At 43.6% G+C, this 17776-nt stretch overlaps 1 long non-coding RNA gene across 1 annotated transcript in view; it reads left to right on the top strand.

Moving 5' to 3' along the window:
• LOC125771847 (uncharacterized) overlaps positions 1-17776 on the top strand; it is a 72691-nt gene that overhangs the window by 28997 nt on the left and 25918 nt on the right. The window contains exon 2 of the long non-coding RNA XR_007419409.1: positions 6034-6099. This is a non-coding gene — a long non-coding RNA (uncharacterized LOC125771847). The remainder of the gene's footprint in view (positions 1-6033; positions 6100-17776) is intronic.

Raw genomic sequence — 17776 nt, 5'->3', positions numbered from 1 at the left:
AAAAGTATTCCGTGGAACGAATCTCTCCACTGTTTTAGATCGTAAGATCGATCTTTCGATTGTGACTCGGATACGGTAAATTATCCGAGCCGTCAGCGCGTAATTTGTTTGTAAATCGAATCGCTCCATTTTCGAACAGACGCGTCAAGCAATTCCACTGAATTATCGGTCGGTGTACCCTTTTGCGTACATCAGGCATAAAAGCTGCTAATGGTTGAGTTAACTCAATTTTAATGAAATTTGTTCTTGTTTCTTTCTAAGCAAAATGGCCTGCTTCTAAGCCAGTTTCCCGACAGTGGACGTACCTACATGTCAGCCAGTTTAAAGACGGTCATAGAACTTCCTGTCCTTGCTGTCGTAACGTTTTAATTTTAAAACAGGAAAGAAGGATTATTTGTTGTTCACACAAAGCCACACGAGACCGAGAGAAGACGGTTCGATTGACATCTTCCGGGCGACAATAGAAATTCCATTAGTTCCGGCTGAATGGTTCGGTTCGGTCACTGCCCAAACGGTCACTCTAGGGTGGGTAATTAATCCGATTTATCGACAACACGCACCGAGTGAAGAACAAAGAATCGGAAGAATCGTAGGAAAATGAATCGAACATGAAAATAATCATAAGTTGGTTGCTCGAACCAGCAAGAAGCCATAACTGGCACAACCGTAGCTCCGTTACCTTTGACACCAGGAGTACAGGAAAGTAATACAATTCAACCATTAAATACTAACGTTCGTATAATGTTGTGGCACATTGACTAATCGCAAGAACTGTTGAAGAAATACTTCCTGAATAGTAAAATGTCACATCAGAAATTTATCTGATTAATGTATCGCACTGTACCTGCTGTAAATTGATACCATGTTGAAACCTTTTCTTCCCAACTAATGCTCTTCGTAATTTCGTTAAAACCACCTCTACAGTGCTGCCCAGTGTTCAGCTTGTTGAACATGATAATTGTCATCTCAAGTGACCCGTCATCCATTTTCCGAAACCTTTTCTAAACAGTAAACATCTCGAGGTACTTTTATGAACTGTCCACCACTTGGTCGCGTTCAACTACAGCGCTCAACTGGCTGCAAATGGTCAGTCAGCGGGATAGACGGTGACGTTTCCATCCACCAGCAAACTGGCGGCAGCTCCTTGAATGCCACCCTTGAAGGGAGAAATTTAATAAACTGTTGAAACAGTTCTCAATCCACTTATCACCTCTTACGGTTTGTTTCCCAGCAAATGCCCAACGACAATTGTACTCGCCGAGCAACAATGTCGGACGGAGAACGGGTAGGAAATGGAATTCCAAATTGTTCTTTCCAACCCGAAGCACCGACCAGTTGCATTTTCAAGGATCTTATTACTTTAACAAATTATTCACCATTCCTGCATCCGAATACCTGCCACCCGGGATCGGAGAGATACACCGCACACCTGGACACTACCGCAGCAGAAACCTTGAATGGGATTGAAACTCTTAGAACTCAAACAAAATCCCTTCGCAAAGCAAGCACTTTGCCGGAAGACCAGCCCGGCAAACAAACAACCCCGGTTCTGAATTCTTTCCACCGTTGGAGAACACCAAACTGAAATCGTCTTCTCGAATCCGAACCGGAGAAACACCTCGAGAACAACATCAAGACGAAAAATAAGAACCTCATGGACAATATCAACAACAACAGTACCGGGCAGATAGAGGCAGTGGCAACCAGCCGTACGGACAAAGTAAACATATATCAGTCGCCTGAAGAGCTTTCAGACGGTCTACCCGTCCGGCCACGCACCGTGAGCCGAAACCTCTTCCAGAGCTTATTAATACACACCTCGTTTTCCGTTCCTAAGCAAACAGCTAAACACCGGCCTTGCAACTCCCGACTAGCGCTTCCTGTGTTACAAGCAATCTCGGAACTGCGCTCAACCAAAGCCCACTTCCTCTTTGCGTGTCTCGACTGCTCCGAGACGCTCCAGTGGATGCGATATTTGTCGTGAAATTAAATTCGAAAGCAATTGTTTGCACATCGAGCCTTGCGCACCCCGCCGGTACCGGAGTACCGGTCGGAAGTAGTCCGGATGGTCACGGGTTATTATCTACCACGACGTTGGTCTTGTGTTACCACTCTTTCTTCACTATACGCCATCTCGAGTGGGGAAGGTAGGTAGAAGGATAATCAATATGTTTCTGGCCGGTTTTGCGACCCCGAAGCAACAACTATCGTTTTTCGGGTAGGAAGATTCATCAAACCGTGCGAATTTCGTTCGTTTCCACGTGTAGGTCGAACCTTCCAGGACCTTCAGAAAGCGCTGAACAAATATTTACCGGAGCACTGGAGGATGTTTACAAACGATGCATGAAGCAAGGCTGGTAGCACTCATTTAGGACGAGTACCGGTAGCGGTGCGAAAAGAAATTTCATCACTTTGTTTGCTATTATTCTAAACAAATTTGAGGTATTAATTTAGCCATCCTTTAGCGGTATCTGTTTTTTCCTTTAAAAAACGGAAGCTCTATTTCACGCTTCACAGTCACCCATTAGTTGATCGTCTTACGAGTGCAAAGTTAACTTATTGCCTACGCGTATCAACAAAGGTATCAATTCCGTTTTCAAACTCTTATCATTTGCAAAAGGGAACGTACCCAAGATTTCATGAACCTTTTCTCAGAAGTGCGTAGGTTGCTCGGCTACACAATTCATCAAATATGCCGTTCTTCCCAGCATTCCACCGGCACCGAATTTGATTAGAAAAAGGGGATTAAAAGGCAAGGGCATAGCTGGAGGATCTCTACCTGAGCAGCGGACAAACACGGTATCGGTCCCGCGCAAGGAGCAATTACTGTCAATTAGTTGATCCCACCCGCCGGGTTGATCTAGAACCCCACTTTGCATATCGACACCCCAGCGAGTTGCTGTCTCGTTCGGCTGCTCTGTAGGGCCGGGGCCACCGCCCAAAAAAGCTCCGCTGAAATATTCAATTTAATGGCCCGGCTGCAATGATCAGTCCGGTTGCCGGTTGGAAAATTATTCTCATAGTCATCCTTCTCGAGCTACCTGCCACTCAATCTGCTGGACACTGTCCGCCCTCAGAATTTGGCCGGAGTTTGTACCACATGCTGGTACAATAAAATCCTCTGGGAGAAACATGCGGCTCGAGATGTAACAGCCCGAATGCTGATGCTCCCTGGTATGCCTCTAATTGATTGAATGTCTAATCAAAAGGTGAACGAACGAAACCAAAAGAGACCGAATACATGGGCATCGCTCGGAGTCAGGAAGCACTCCCAACGGGTTCAAAGCTGACATGATCCCTTTCTTTCCAGATCATTCGCAAGGTGTGATGATGACGAAGATGGATTATAATTATAAGCCCCGTTGACCGTTGCCCCCGGCACGTTCCGTACCGCGCATAAGGTTCTAAGAGCCCGGGTTCGTTCTTTATTGGAATTGAGTGGCTCGAACTGCTCTCCAAGCCACTGATTATGCTGCTCGTGAGCTTCATTCTATTCATGTCCTGTGCATGCGAAAGGCACTTTTCCTTATGACAAGCTGAAAGGCTCCAACAAAATCCTTGATTACAACGAAACGATTTTCACCCAAGAATTGTGTTTAAGACGACGCATCAGACTAGTCGTTCGCACGTTGGCACATACATTGCCCACCATTCACGCACAGTTGGTTTGGGTAGCTGTCTGTGTAACTGTGTGTTGTGTTGAAACCAGAGCCGCAATCACACATAAGAATTCAATTAATCCCTCGAATATCTTCTCCGATCAATCCATCAAACTAGCGAAAGCCCACATTCAATGACTTCGTATCGGATTTTTTTTCTTCCTTCTAATCTTGTACTTGCTCCATTCTATCCAGTTCCGCTTTCATTCAATTTTCTTCACACATATATTCGTTAGTCTCGATACCAGATCTCCCCCCAAAATCGTTGAATTCTAGAAGCCTATGGCTCGCGAGTCTCTCACTTACAGCGTTTTTTTTTTTGCCTTCTTCTTCTCGCCATGCCTTGACAACTAACGCTTACATTCTTGTAACAAAAACATGCAGACCGCAATCGATTAGACACGTTTCTGGTTTATCTTAATTGATATCTTTCAGGACGGTGCTTGCCACACCATTTCGTCGGATAGATGAAAATGAATCGCTCCGAAATGGGACCCATCGACCCCGAAACGTGTCCACCAACGCGTCGATCGGGAAGCGACGGTTAAAAGACAAATTTGTCGAGGATTTACTTCCAATCAGGCGATAGAAAGCCACGCCTGAACGACCAAGGTGGCAAGGTGTTACAAAGCATGCGATTCGAACCCTCCTCCACCTGTCAAGGAGTCAATAGCTTCGGCATGATCGGGGGAGGATTGGAAGCAACCAAACAGTGCCGGCAATGACAGGCCCGCAGGCCATTGAAATCGAAGTCAATTCGACAATGATTATCCCCAATTCCACGATGTCTGCCCTCGAACACTGGACAATGCGCACACGTACCAGGGAAACTGGTACGAACGCCGCGAAACACCACGTGCACTGCAGGACGAGTGTCATTCCACCGAACCATTATTTTCCATGCCAACAACAAAAGGGCTCTTGGTGAAATTGTGTTCCGCCGCAGCAAAGTGATATTTTGTGCGTAGCGGTACCGGTACACGTAATGAAATTCGCTCTTGACGCAAATTGCGAATCGAAAATGGAATTTCTATGTGTTCTTAACGCGCTTCAAAACAGCGTGACATTTATTCTGCGTGGGGATTTACTCTTTTTTGTTTGTACTGCTCCCGGGATACCATCATTACGGGTAGTCGCTTTCCACGGGCGGAATTATTATTTTTGGAAACGCATCCGATACAGTTTAGACGGACAATTTAGGCGATTTTTATTTCGGATTCTCAACTGCGGGAAATAACACTTGAGGGAGCAAACATAAAATGTTTGTCCTCATCGTAAAAGAGGGACACATAAACAATCAGGTCAAGTACCGATTTTATGAAATTTTTATATAAGAGTTTTTCCTCTTATATTTTCCGTGATTCAATTGCCCGTTACTATAAATTGATCATATTTTGTTCTAAATTTGAAATTCACCAAAATTCGTTCCCTTTTTCTTTTGTAATATTTTTGCTCTCCATCATATTAACATAAACCATCCTGCTAATCCCAACCAGCTGTGAAATGAGACAATTATAAATCTACAAAATGGAACAAGCTAACGATATAACTTTTAATGTTGACACTTCCGGCTTCCTTTTTTTTCCTCATTTTTAATAATTTCATAATTGAAAGCAATCAACATTACGCTAACCTGTACGATCGGATAAAATATGTTTCTATACGACAGTAAAAAAAGGAACAATTCTGTCACCTTCAGAAATTTGATCCGGTTACGGGTCCAACCCATCAGGCACCCGATACATTGTGGCCCACGAGAAGGGTAGGAAGAAAACGATTTAAAAGGATAATGAAAGCCAATCCCACATCCAAAATCCGATGCTCTGTACCTTCCCAGGCACGACGTTTCTCACATCTTTCATTTATTAAATTAAGATTTAGTTACAGTTTTCTATACATTCTCTCGCAGGGATTTCGCTTCCCGTAGCTTATTCTTTTCTACACGAACAAAAAAGAAATAAAGGTTACAGAAAACATACCCAAAACGGAAGTTGTTCATACGTGGGGACAAAAGGTAACCTTGTCAATTGATTTCCCGTTTCAGTGTTTCGTTAATTTTGTTTTGGTACACTGGGTACGGCCCTAAGTGATCGACTTCAACTGACAAGGTGTGGTCTTCCTGTTACAGTGAAGGTATCGAAAAGAAATGTTGCAGAACAAACAGAAGCAATAGGTTCGCGCATGGATCAAATTTATTTTGGTCCATATCTTACTCAAGCAATTTTCTCTATAAAACACTAATACAATCATGAAAGTGTGATATATCCAAGGATATTCACAATTCAATTAGTTTATTTATTTTATAGAATTATTAAGCTTCTCGTGGTATTGTCTATTTTAGCTAATTTCACAATATTTTATTCTCTTTTTCCAGGTATCACTCGACTTGTCAATCCATTTCCTGAAAAGTAATGCAACCTTTGGAAACCATCAACTATATGTAAGTACATTTATTAACCTCACTTTCGCCCTCTGACCTTGCACATTATCCGGCTTATAGCATCGGACTGTATCCTACGGAAGATGCTCGGTTACGATTCTATTTCGTCAAGAAAGTACCAAAGATGGATCGAACCGGAAAAAGACAATCTTATTTGTTTACCTTCGTTTCGAACACTTCCCGCTCTCGGGTCGGCCAAGCTAAACCAAGGTTTTCTTCGTCCGACTCAAATCAATCCGAAAACCTCTCGGGAAATATAACAATCCATTCAATTAGAGCTTCGAAGATTGAGCTTCATCCGATCAGCGAGAAAGAGATGTTTAGATTGTGCTCGGAAGAAAACGGATCTGCTGACGGTACCGGAGGTCAACCTTTACCGATTGGTGGACAATATGATTTCCGGTTACCATCGTTCCTGTCCGTCTCTTAGCTTTCGTCCTGTTGAATGATACCACTCGGACCTCCCAGTTGCTTATTGCTGCTTCTGAACCAGCAAATGTTTACAAGCACTTTCGGGCGTCCGTAAGCTGTTGTTCTACACAACGTATCTCACAAACCATTGTTCCCATTTCACTTCATGCTCCAGGAATAACTGTGCAGAAGTATGTTTATGCAAGCACTATGCAGACTTTTCCTTGCGCTTACTCTCTTTCACTCGTAAACACAACGGATGCAAACATTGTTTGCAGAAAATAAAACAGAAAGAAATGACAACAAACATTCTAACTCCAAGTTCCACACAAGCTCCACATACAGAAAAGGTGCATCGAAATTGCAAAACAAACGAGCGCGTTGACCAGATTTTTCTTCTAGACTCTAGTCTTCCCCATCACCCCGGGTTGGTAATGTCCAAAATAGCTTCAAATGTCCTTGTCAGTTTCTTCTCTCAGAATTCTTGCCAGCATAAACACCCAACCAGTGGATGTGTGTGTGTGTGTGTGTTTGAGTTTGTGTCAATATCTCCCAACCACTCCGTCCTGCACTCCTTTAGCCGTATCGAGTGTATGAGTGATGAACAACAGTTCGTATTGATTTGTGTAAAAGCAAAGTAAACATAAGTAATATTTCATCCACCGCTATGTGTTTTCACTCAATCGTCCAAATGCGATGCCCGTGGCAATCGCAATCCGAAGCGCCTTCACCAGGAGCAGCTTTTACTTCGGAGATGAGATAGCGATGTCAAGGCAGACAAAATGGCACTTCAATGGCCGTGGAGTTTACCCGAGCGTGGTTGGTAGACGAAGAAAGCTGGGCACAGGATAGCCAAAACGAGCGGTAAGAACAATTTTCAATTGTTTGCCTGGCGACATCTGTCCGGAACAATAATTTCTGCACTTCAGGCTCCAGGGCCTTCCAGGGCAACAAGGGAAAGAATTCCGGTGCCTGAGATGCATGAACAGAAAAAAAACACACACAGCCCGAACGACACTTCCGGGATCGAATGACATTTCATTTCACCGGAACCACAACAACCATTGTCCGACAACGGTTCAATAGCGGTTTTTCTCTCGAACGAACACTCCACTACGGTGATGATGACGATGGTTGTGCGATGGTCATGATGTGACAGTTTTACACCTTATGTCGTAAAGGTGACTGGCTGACAGAAGTCCAGGCAAACAGAAAGGACCTCCGTAGCAGCTAGTTCATGCTGCACATCACCACCAGTTTCTTTTGCCGCCGGTGTCTTTTCACTCTTGGTGGAAAGTCCAATAGATCGACCACCACTGACACTTTATTCAATTGACCAAAAATGTCAACACGGGTCCTGTTTGACAAATTGAGATTTCTTCCCCGTACGAGCAATACTTCTTCTTTCAAATCATTTCCTTTCCCATCCATGCAGTGTAACCTTTAAAATTGCATTCCCCTTCACCTTCTCTTGTGGAAAACAGTTGACTTCCTGCTATGTGATTAATGGCATCTTTAATTTGAACAAAACCATCAACCATCCGGCATTTGCGTGCTGCGTGTTAGAACAATCGTCACCAGTAAAAAAGGGCATGTGATGAAATAACATAAACGTTTGCAAGATTATGTTTAATCGATACGCAAAGGAAATACGCACTGTACCCCCGTGCCCAGTTTAGTTTTTTACTCGCCCAACCCCACCCGCTTCTAACAAGGAAAAGGGTGCGTCAGTTCCGTACGTCGGGATGAAAGTGAAAATTTTCGATTTAAATTCTTCCGCGTTTTTCATTGCTTGCCGTACCGTTAACATCATCAGGCGGAGCAGACGACCCGGTGTGCAAATACTATAAGGGCGATTTATGCTTCAAGGGAAGGAAGTTATTTCAGGGATGACTGAGCGAACCCGTAGTTGAGTTGTTGCCGATGGGCGGAATTTTAAAATGTGGTAGGGAAACTTTTTTTTCTCCAAAATGTTTCTTATTTTCTATTGGATGAGAAGGATTGACCAGTGATACAAAAAAAGGATTGAATAAGTTAAAAGATAATCCACAAAATTTGATACAATCAATCAAAATGTTAGTCCTGCATGCGGTGTTTCGCAAATGCATCAAAATCACGAAGCGGATTCATTTAATTTGTCACCTTTGCCAAAACCATACAGGTATTCAGGCATTCGTTTGATAAATGTAGTTTTCCCACAGCCCAATGTGCGTCCCTCTTTTGCCTCGCACATGCTTTATTTGCAGCCAAACTAATAAAAATGACTTTCAGTGTTTTACCGTAGCGCTTATGACCCGAACGCTGTGCTCAAAGCAGTCATGCATGAATAAATAAAATATTTCCGCAATGCTGTGTTCGAGTCCCCATTTACTCCGGTCTGCGAAACGCTCTTGCCGTAAGTGAAGTTCAGGGGTGCACCAAAGGAGAAGAAATAAACGAGCTCAAATTAAAACATTCTACCGACTTGCCGACCCCCAAGCTGTAAAAGTAATCATGGGACACACAACAACTAAAACACACCGAAAAAAAAAACCTTTCATTTGCTGCCAACCCCTTTTCGGCAGTGGAGCAAGCCTGCGCTGGCCGAGAAGTCAGTGAGAAGGAAATGCTTTCATTTTTAGTTTATTACTCCACATGGTTTACGATTGGTCGGTTTAAGGGGAGTTTCGATGGTTTTTGCAAGGATTCTGTGTACTTGGGCGGGAAAAAACGGAAATGCTTCTTCCTTAGAACTTGCTGCGCCTATACACCTACACTATCCTCATGCTCAAGACAAGGCCGAAAGTCATTTTTACGTCAAACGAGCATGTAATTCAAGCTTTTTCCTCTTAAACTAAGCTTCGTTTCCCATTCTTTCGCTGCCGGTGCATGATCCCGATCGGTGCGAGAGATGTATTAAACAAAAAATTCTAACATTTTCCCGGTTACAAGCGAAATCTCCTGAATGAAAAGCGCGTAGCTGCGTGAAGCTTTGTTCAAAATTTATAGTCGCACATAAAGTCTGCACACGATCCATATTTAATGGGTTCTTTACTATAGAAATACACTCTTTCAAGCCAACGGGCCATGCTGCGGGCTGGTCTTCCATAAAAATGACAAAACTAATGAGATATTTAATAATACATTCTCTGCCAGCTCTAGCACAGCAACACGCTCCCAGTGACCAGGGCAGGACGTTTGGACGTTGTACCGAAAATGGACCAAAAAATAAACACGCACCGCTTTCAATTACTGGCAAGATAGCTTTCTTTTTACGACAAATCGATTTTTCCGTGAGTGTGTGCCTCTGCAAAAAAAAACCATCGCTTACATGCAGGACAGTGTGCATACCGCTCTTGGAATGCTTAAACAGGCCCTTGTTCCCAAATTAGATTTTTTTTTTTTTGCTTTCGCTTTGCCTTTGAAATGAACAACAACAAAAAAATCTCAACCAAAAGACAGCAATGTCCTCGGTCAGTTTTTTTTCCAAGCAACATATTCCAGCCTCACTTTGAATCAGCTTCAGATTCCCCCTTCCCGAACTGCCTAAGTGTACAAAAGTGTCGCTCCACTCCAGGACGACAGAGTGACAATGAGAACATTCGTCATAGAAGGGCAGCAAATAAAGATCCCGCAACGTCCGTACGCTTTAGTGACGCATGGACGGTTATCAGCCGGGATGCACGTTTGCAGCACTGGTGTCCAGAAAAACATCATAAATTATACATTTATATGACAAATTTTGCTCATGCTCTCCAAAGTTTGTGCATATAAATTGAAGTAAAAACAAACCATAAGGCCCAACACACAATGCCTCTGCCCATGTAGCAGATGTTAAACAATGCTGCACTATGGACGCAGTGGTGGCGCAGATCAGGACAAAACTAGGGGCTTCGTGTATGAGTAATTTAGTATTCGCACAACACCAAAACAGACTCCTTCAGAATTCAAAACAGTTTAAAAATTATTTTAAATTAATTTCTAACATTCTATTTACCTCAAACGTTACATGGAAAACTTTTGAAACAATTACATATTGCCGCAAAAATTAAAACCAAATTCATATTTTCCCTACTTCCGGAACATTCCGGAACCAATTCACACACTTCACTGCGCTGCTTTGTATTTATGCCATAAATTAATCGTTCATTAATGAAGGGAAGTTTTTTTCACACCCGAAACCATAACACATCCATCCATCTAGCCGAGCCTCGTCCAAAAAAAAAGCAATAAACAACCGACCATAAAAAGACGACAAAAATTAATATCATCAAATTAGACACGGACTTGAAGTTTCGCAGTATTTTTTCTTCCTTTTGGTGTTTTCCTTTGTGTCCGCTGGTTGCAAATCAAAACACAGATGTAGACAGCTTTTGCTAGAAACAATTAAGAATTGTTGTCCTTGCCATTGCTTTCGCCATACTGCCCTGTGCATAAAATAAGCACTGTGAGCACAAAAATTGAATTAATATTTAATTTATGAAAAGGATGAAAGTCTGTGCAATACTTCGGCACGGGCTTTCTTCATTCGCCCGTCTTCGAACGGTGCCCGCTTTATGCCACATCTGGACGTCCGACTACGGCGTTGGTCAACTGCCACTTTTGGTGGAGGCCAATATTGCAAAAGTAATTTTGCTTGTTTGATCTCACCAGAAGACATTGGACCATCCAAAGATTACCCAAAAAAGCGTACGGAAGACGAGCGAGTAATGGTGCGAGTAAAACAAAAAGATAAACATTTTACTGCGAAATTTCCATTTTCCAACTGCTTTTGGGTTTTCTTTTTTTGGAGAGAGTTCTTCTTCGAAATGGTAACAGTTTGCCCTAACCATGGTCAAGCTTTTGCGGACCGAGCACAATGGATGGAAAATAATAACACAACAAATTACGATCCGGATGAAACTATAACATCTAACAGTTTCAATTACCATAGCTCGTTTCTTTTTCACTTCCTGCAATGGTTTTGTACAGGGAGATGGCTCATATCTCTGCAGATAATAAAGCTAATACATTGATAAGATTTCAAGCCAAAACAATCAAAATATATGATATATGAAAAGTATTTCTACTTTTTAAAAAATGTAAAGTATGAGAAGCAAACTTTTGAACACCCTAAATTTGTTGTCTTTATGGGAAGAATCCAACATAAAAAACATATTTCAATTATGTGATGCCATTTTTCTATCACCCGGCACGTGAAATTAATGATGGCGGTTATTTTTATTAATTAGTGAACCAATCAGTTTCCAACACCACCGTTGCCTGTTCGGAAATGGTTCGGAAAATGAAGAAAGTTGTTCCTAGGCTTCTGGGATTGGCATGTCAGAATGGGGGCCACCATTTTCATCATCATTAGTAGCACATCAGCAAGCACAATTAAGTAGGTGAAGCCTCATTTCACAACTCGCCAGGTTTCTAAAGTTTCGGATACGTACAACCAAATACTCTCAGGGAAAATCAAGCCCGTTGCAGATTGCGCGCGTGTGTGCCAAAACCGGTGCGAAACCGGTGTTCCTCGTTCGTTTGCGAAAGGAATTTAAATTAAGACATCCATTATTCACTGGTCAAACAAATCAACTACATTACCAACTCAAAATCAATTCCAAGTAACACATCCGAAATCATTTAAAATTCAATCTATCTTCAATTGACGCCGGTTTGTCGTTCGCATCGTCAACTTCAAATCGGATCAAACGCAAACCCAAAAACGCACACTTCACAATGCCAGAAACATCAACAGCCCACGATCAAACAGCGGCTGCCGCCGGCCCACTTGAAGTCTGATTGAAAACGGTTGTTCTTCGGCAGAAGGAATAGATCTGCACACCATTCTGTCCCACCGCCCTGGACGGTCGTTACATTAAGCGACATTCGCCCCGTGACAGTGACGCCATCGCACGGGTTTTGGGCGGTGTCGGCGAGAAAACCCCCCTTAGCCACGGCTTTATCGTCGCCCGGTGTAAAATTATATGAATAATTATCACATTTTTCAAGTGGCCACTTTTGCCACAACACCGAAAAACGGTACGAAATGATGCTCTCTTTACGGCCACTTAACGAGTTACACAACCATAAACAATTCCTGCGAACTTGACTTCTTCCCTCACGATATTTCTCTCTCATTTGTTCTTTGTGTCTCTCCCTCTCTCTCTCTCCATCTTTGATGGCTTTCTTCTCGCAAGTCAACAGCAGTGGCCTTTTTTTTCTCGAGACAAACGACACGGCACCGCTGAGGCCAAAAACCCCTGCGTGATATCCTTTAAGCGTTTCGGAGACGCCCGCCAGATAGATAGACACTGCACACAGTGTGGCAGGGCAGGAATGCTTCGCTCGTGGTTTGGCTTTCAAGGTGAGGGCCACTTGAAATGAATGTTTTCTGCCACTTCCAGCGAGTTTTCTCGTTTTTCCCTTTTTTGAGCTCACGTTTCGAATTTCCGTACCCGTTAAACGGCAGTCCGTGATGAAAGCGCTCACGAACGAACGATGCCGCACAGTGCGAGGCAGTCCCATAAACACCGCAGGCACGAAAAACACCAAACGGATAGCATAATTATTAAAACCCGTAAAACACTCGTCCCAAAATCAGCTTACAAAAGCCCCGGAAAACTGCATGCTCACAGCTTGAAGCAGATCATCAACGCATCAAAAAGAAACAAATGCGGTTGCGGCTGTAATTGAGAATTTAATCGTCCCATCATCAGATCAAAATATTCCAACAATGATACACATTGGGCTTGATCCTTTCGAAACCTTTTACTTCTTTATGTTCCACTCAAAAAAGTACCACACACACACATACACAGTCTTCATACTACCCCTAGCCGGGGGTATTCGTCCGAAGAGCATCCTGTTTTATTCAATTGAACCCTCAACATTGAGCATCTAATAGCCGCATCTAATATGTATGATCATGCAGATGCTAATGTCATTAATATTACGTACGAGCATGGAACGAGCTGACAACTCCGCAAATTGCAACTTTCTCCCAAAATATTCCACCCGGAATTGACACACCTACCTGTATATGTCGGGCTTTGCGAAACCCGGTATCGAGTGGCTTGGTGCCCATGGGCGTACACAGAACACATACTCTCATTATTTGCTCTTATATTCACCCGGATATCCCTTCCGACGGTACCCGAACCAGCCGTGCATAAAATCAAAGTAGATTACCAAACCCTAACTTCTGACCCTACCCCCAACAACCCATCATCAGAGGGGTAAGTCATCGTCATTTGGCCATCATCTTCATCATCGCCAGCCATTCCGTACAAAGCTACACGTTCTTTCTTCGATTCTGTAATGGAGTACACACACAAGATGGTAAACAGTAAATGCACTTTACCTTCATTTCAGCCCCATCGTCGAAAGTTTCATCGACGGCAAAAGTTTGTCTTTCGTGTCCTGCTCCCATGACCTCGTTCCCATTCGGACGAGCGGGTTGGATCCATTTGATCCGACATCCAGCGTGTCTTATCCGTCTTATCCATCCATCTCGACAGTACGCACCAGACACCGTCAGCAAAAACCGGAAGTTCTCAGTCAATCACCGTCCACCCGTTTAGGGTAATCAGGACCCGGGCGGCAGCCGGCTAGAGGTCGTGTTGGATGATGCAGTTCAAAGGATAAAGTTACTCAGGCTGCTTGCCTTCCCATCCCGGCAGGCTGCCGACAGCATGGTTTATGTTGAACAAGCGAGATAACATCCATCCGATCGATGTCCATCCGTTTGCCCATTCAAATCCCCAATCCCCCAAAGCACACTCAAGCAAGGACGAGGAGTTGTAAACTGTGTACGCTGTTTCTTTCGTGTTAGCTTTAAGATATTCCAAACATTTACAGATCCATCTGTTTCGACACACCGTACGGACAACATGGTACGTAAATTTTCACCATTTGTTCACTCTGCTAGATGGTGAAACAAACCAAACCTTCGATTTTCATTAGGGTGATGATCAGTAGCAGAAATCAGCATATATTCCCCAAAAAAATATGCAACCCACTTACGAAGTGTCTTCATTTGTATGCACTTTCCCGATGCGATCGAAACAGAGGCAACGCTAAGACTGTCAACTCGACTCGCTTGCATTTTTCATTCTTCATCCATAAGCGATGTGTTTTTTCCCCAATCCTAATCTATAATTCCATTCTCGCGTTTTCCGGTTTCCCCGTTCACTTGCAACGAATCACATCAGCCATGTACCGCGCGCGTACATGGTGAGTGCATGTCACCGGCGATCGCCTAGAGCGGGCTTGTCACGTTCCATCAATCAACTGATCAATCAAACGGATCTGACGTTCGGAAACGTACGGGAACGAATTGAAATGTTAACAAATTCAGAGTAAATTGTATGCCATCGAGCGTGCCATTACTGGTGAAACCGTGCCCACTGGGTTTCGCTCCAAGAAACATATTCAAAGCATTTGCAGGCTATGACGATCTTATTCAATCACCCACGAGACTAGCAATAGCAATGCTGCGAAAGTGCGAAGCAGGAGCAACAACAAAAAAAAAGCTGTCATCTTGTGGAAAGCTCGCTTGACTTTGATTTGATCAATGGCAATCATTGTAAAATAAACAAGCTTAAGTGTGATTGAGCAGACTGTGTGTGCGTGTGGATACGCGACTGATAAATGTAAGCTGCTCTGCTATCAGCACACCTACATGCACGCGCCTTATTCGCGAAACCGTGGCAAGGCTTAATGCTTCGACGCACTTTGCGTTACCAAATGTCAAAGCATTTGTGCATAATTTGACTAACTCATATTTTTACAGCTTGTCACTCACTTGCCATTCTCGCGTGTAAAAGATTTTGCAGAAAGCAACAAGAAATAAATCCTCCTTTTGCTGATTTGCCCACACCAAGCTTAATAACGAAAATTTTATACTTTTCCATACTTTCCACTTAGCGTTTTCTAGTTAAAGAAAACCAGAACCTGGCAGCTGTCTTTTGCCACTGTCGGAAAACACCTGTCTTGTTCTTTTCACTTTCGGCAAAGGAATTAACTTCTTTTGAACTTTCTCAAAACACAGTTTAAAGGATTTAATACGATTAACGACTGAAAAAGTATTTCCCGCTCCACCCCCCAAACTTTTACACACACGCCCCTGCTAACATATAGATGTAAAAATAAAAGCTTGTCCGAAAAAGGAACGGAAAAAATAGAAAAGAAATCAAAAACTCATAAAAAAACTGTAGCTCTAAAGGAAGCAACACAAGCATTCGGCAAATGGCAAACGACTTTGCGAGTACAAATATTTGAAAATGATGGATTTTCCACCCACACCCCTGAGGGGTTGGGTGCCCCCCGCTTTGGCCCCACCTCTTAGGCCGCCCCAATTTTAGGTAGCCATGGAGCAGAAATCACTTTGATTCACCGTAATTGAATTATTTCCACGAGTTTTACCACTGGCACTCGCAAGTTTTCCACAAACCGGTAACTTTTTGCTTTCGTAATCCCAACTCTCCTATTGGCAACGCGACAAGCGAATCACGAGGACTTCCCATGGAAACCTGTACGGCGGAGCCGCCAACAGTCGTAAATCGCGACCGGAAAACTTTTCATTTTCAATACCTTTTACCCAGAGTTGGTGGTGGCGAGGATGTGCGGATGATCAACCTTTGGAAGCACCTGCCCGCGAAGGTATTGTGACATAATCGGTTTGCCTTCCGCAACCCGACCTGACCATGGGAACCGGGGTTGGCGCAAGTTTTGCTACCAACTTACTTTTTCGCCTACTTTCACCGAAAACGGCAAGAACAAAGTCTTAATGGGAAGTTGATGGATTTTCGTCCCTGTCCTTCGTGACTTCTTGGCCTTTTGCTGCTGCTCCCATTTCATCCTTCGTAACTACGGGCTCGAAGATCCCGAAAATACTTGACTCGGTATGTGCGCACCGTCCAGCACGGTTAAAAGTTATTAAGTTGATTTTGTAGCATCCTTACATCCAGAAATCCAATTAATACCACTTAATCACCCATCTATTATCAAGCCGGACGGACGGGGCAATTCATAAATATAGCGAAGAAGTATTCATTTCGGGACAAGTTAATCCTTCTCGTTATTTCACGGCACAGCTGTCTTCAGTGAGAGACAAATTATTTACCGTCTTCATAGGGCGTTAAGCGTCCTCATCCTGGGATAGATAAAAACGGCCCGAAACTTCGTTTTTATCATCTGCAAAACGAGGCCTGCTTCCTCCAGAATGCAACTCATTTGCACGATAAAATAATCAATACACGATTTTTTTTGATAAAAAAGAAAAAGTCGCTACTCTTACTGGCGCATTTTGAATTTCTACGCCAAACGCGACACACGGTATGTGTCTTGGACAGGCAAACAAAACCAAAAAAGAAAGAAAGTAAAATAAAGGTGTATAATTTGTTTCACGAATAAACAGCTTTTTTTACGATCGTGACTGTAACAGATTTTAGTACCGTTGCAGGTTATTTATTATTCGAATCACCGCCCGCTACAAAGACGGAGACGGAATCATCCTCACCTGAGGATCACGGGATGTTGCTCTACGGGATTTAGCTCCACTGTGTCCACTGTTGTGGGGCTCTACATTAGGGCGCTTCGGCCAGACACAGCGCAAAGAGCAAACTTTTATATCCGTAACATTCCCCCCTTCCCCAGGTTTACCCACCGCTGCTCACAATCTCATCCCGGAAGCATCGTTTTCACTGCGACCATTGTCGCCAATCATAATGTGGGAGTGGGCTGCAAAAGAATGCAAAACGATACGATGCTTGAAAAACCTTCCGCCCGGTCCTCTGCATCCTTAACCTTCTGTCTACGAACCAGACAAGGTTCGCACACCGGGCACACGGGATTGGGCACGGGCCACGTTCCTGTGGTTGCCCAGTTTTTTTTTTAATATTTCCCAGTGAAAGCAGCAGGTGAGACACCCGGCCCGGCAGAACGGGGCCGAACGGTACGAAACAGGAAAAAGTTATTTTCCACTAAACGGAAAAAGCCCTCGTTCCGTGCACCTCTTAAAGACCTGGCGTCCCGAGGGGGGAGAGGGCCTCGGTACTGAAACTAATAAAAGCGCGCGTTGGAAAGATGCTGAAAGATGACGCCGGAACATAAGCTGTAGAATAAAGGCCGTCGTCGCATATTCACACCGTCGCCATCTTACCACGCTCGGGGCAATGTGGAAAATGGTGGAATGGGCTGTAGACGAAACATATTACGCGGGTCGTATTCTGCTTTCTTTTGTTTGCCATCGTTAGCCAAACAGCCCGTGCCGCTGTGTTAGTCGAGGTGGCAAGGCTTTGTT

This window comes from Anopheles funestus, chromosome 3RL, assembly GCF_943734845.2.
Source record: "Anopheles funestus chromosome 3RL, idAnoFuneDA-416_04, whole genome shotgun sequence".
NCBI lineage: Eukaryota > Metazoa > Arthropoda > Insecta > Diptera > Culicidae > Anopheles > Anopheles funestus.
This window is presented reverse-complemented; position numbering and strand designations above follow the sequence as displayed.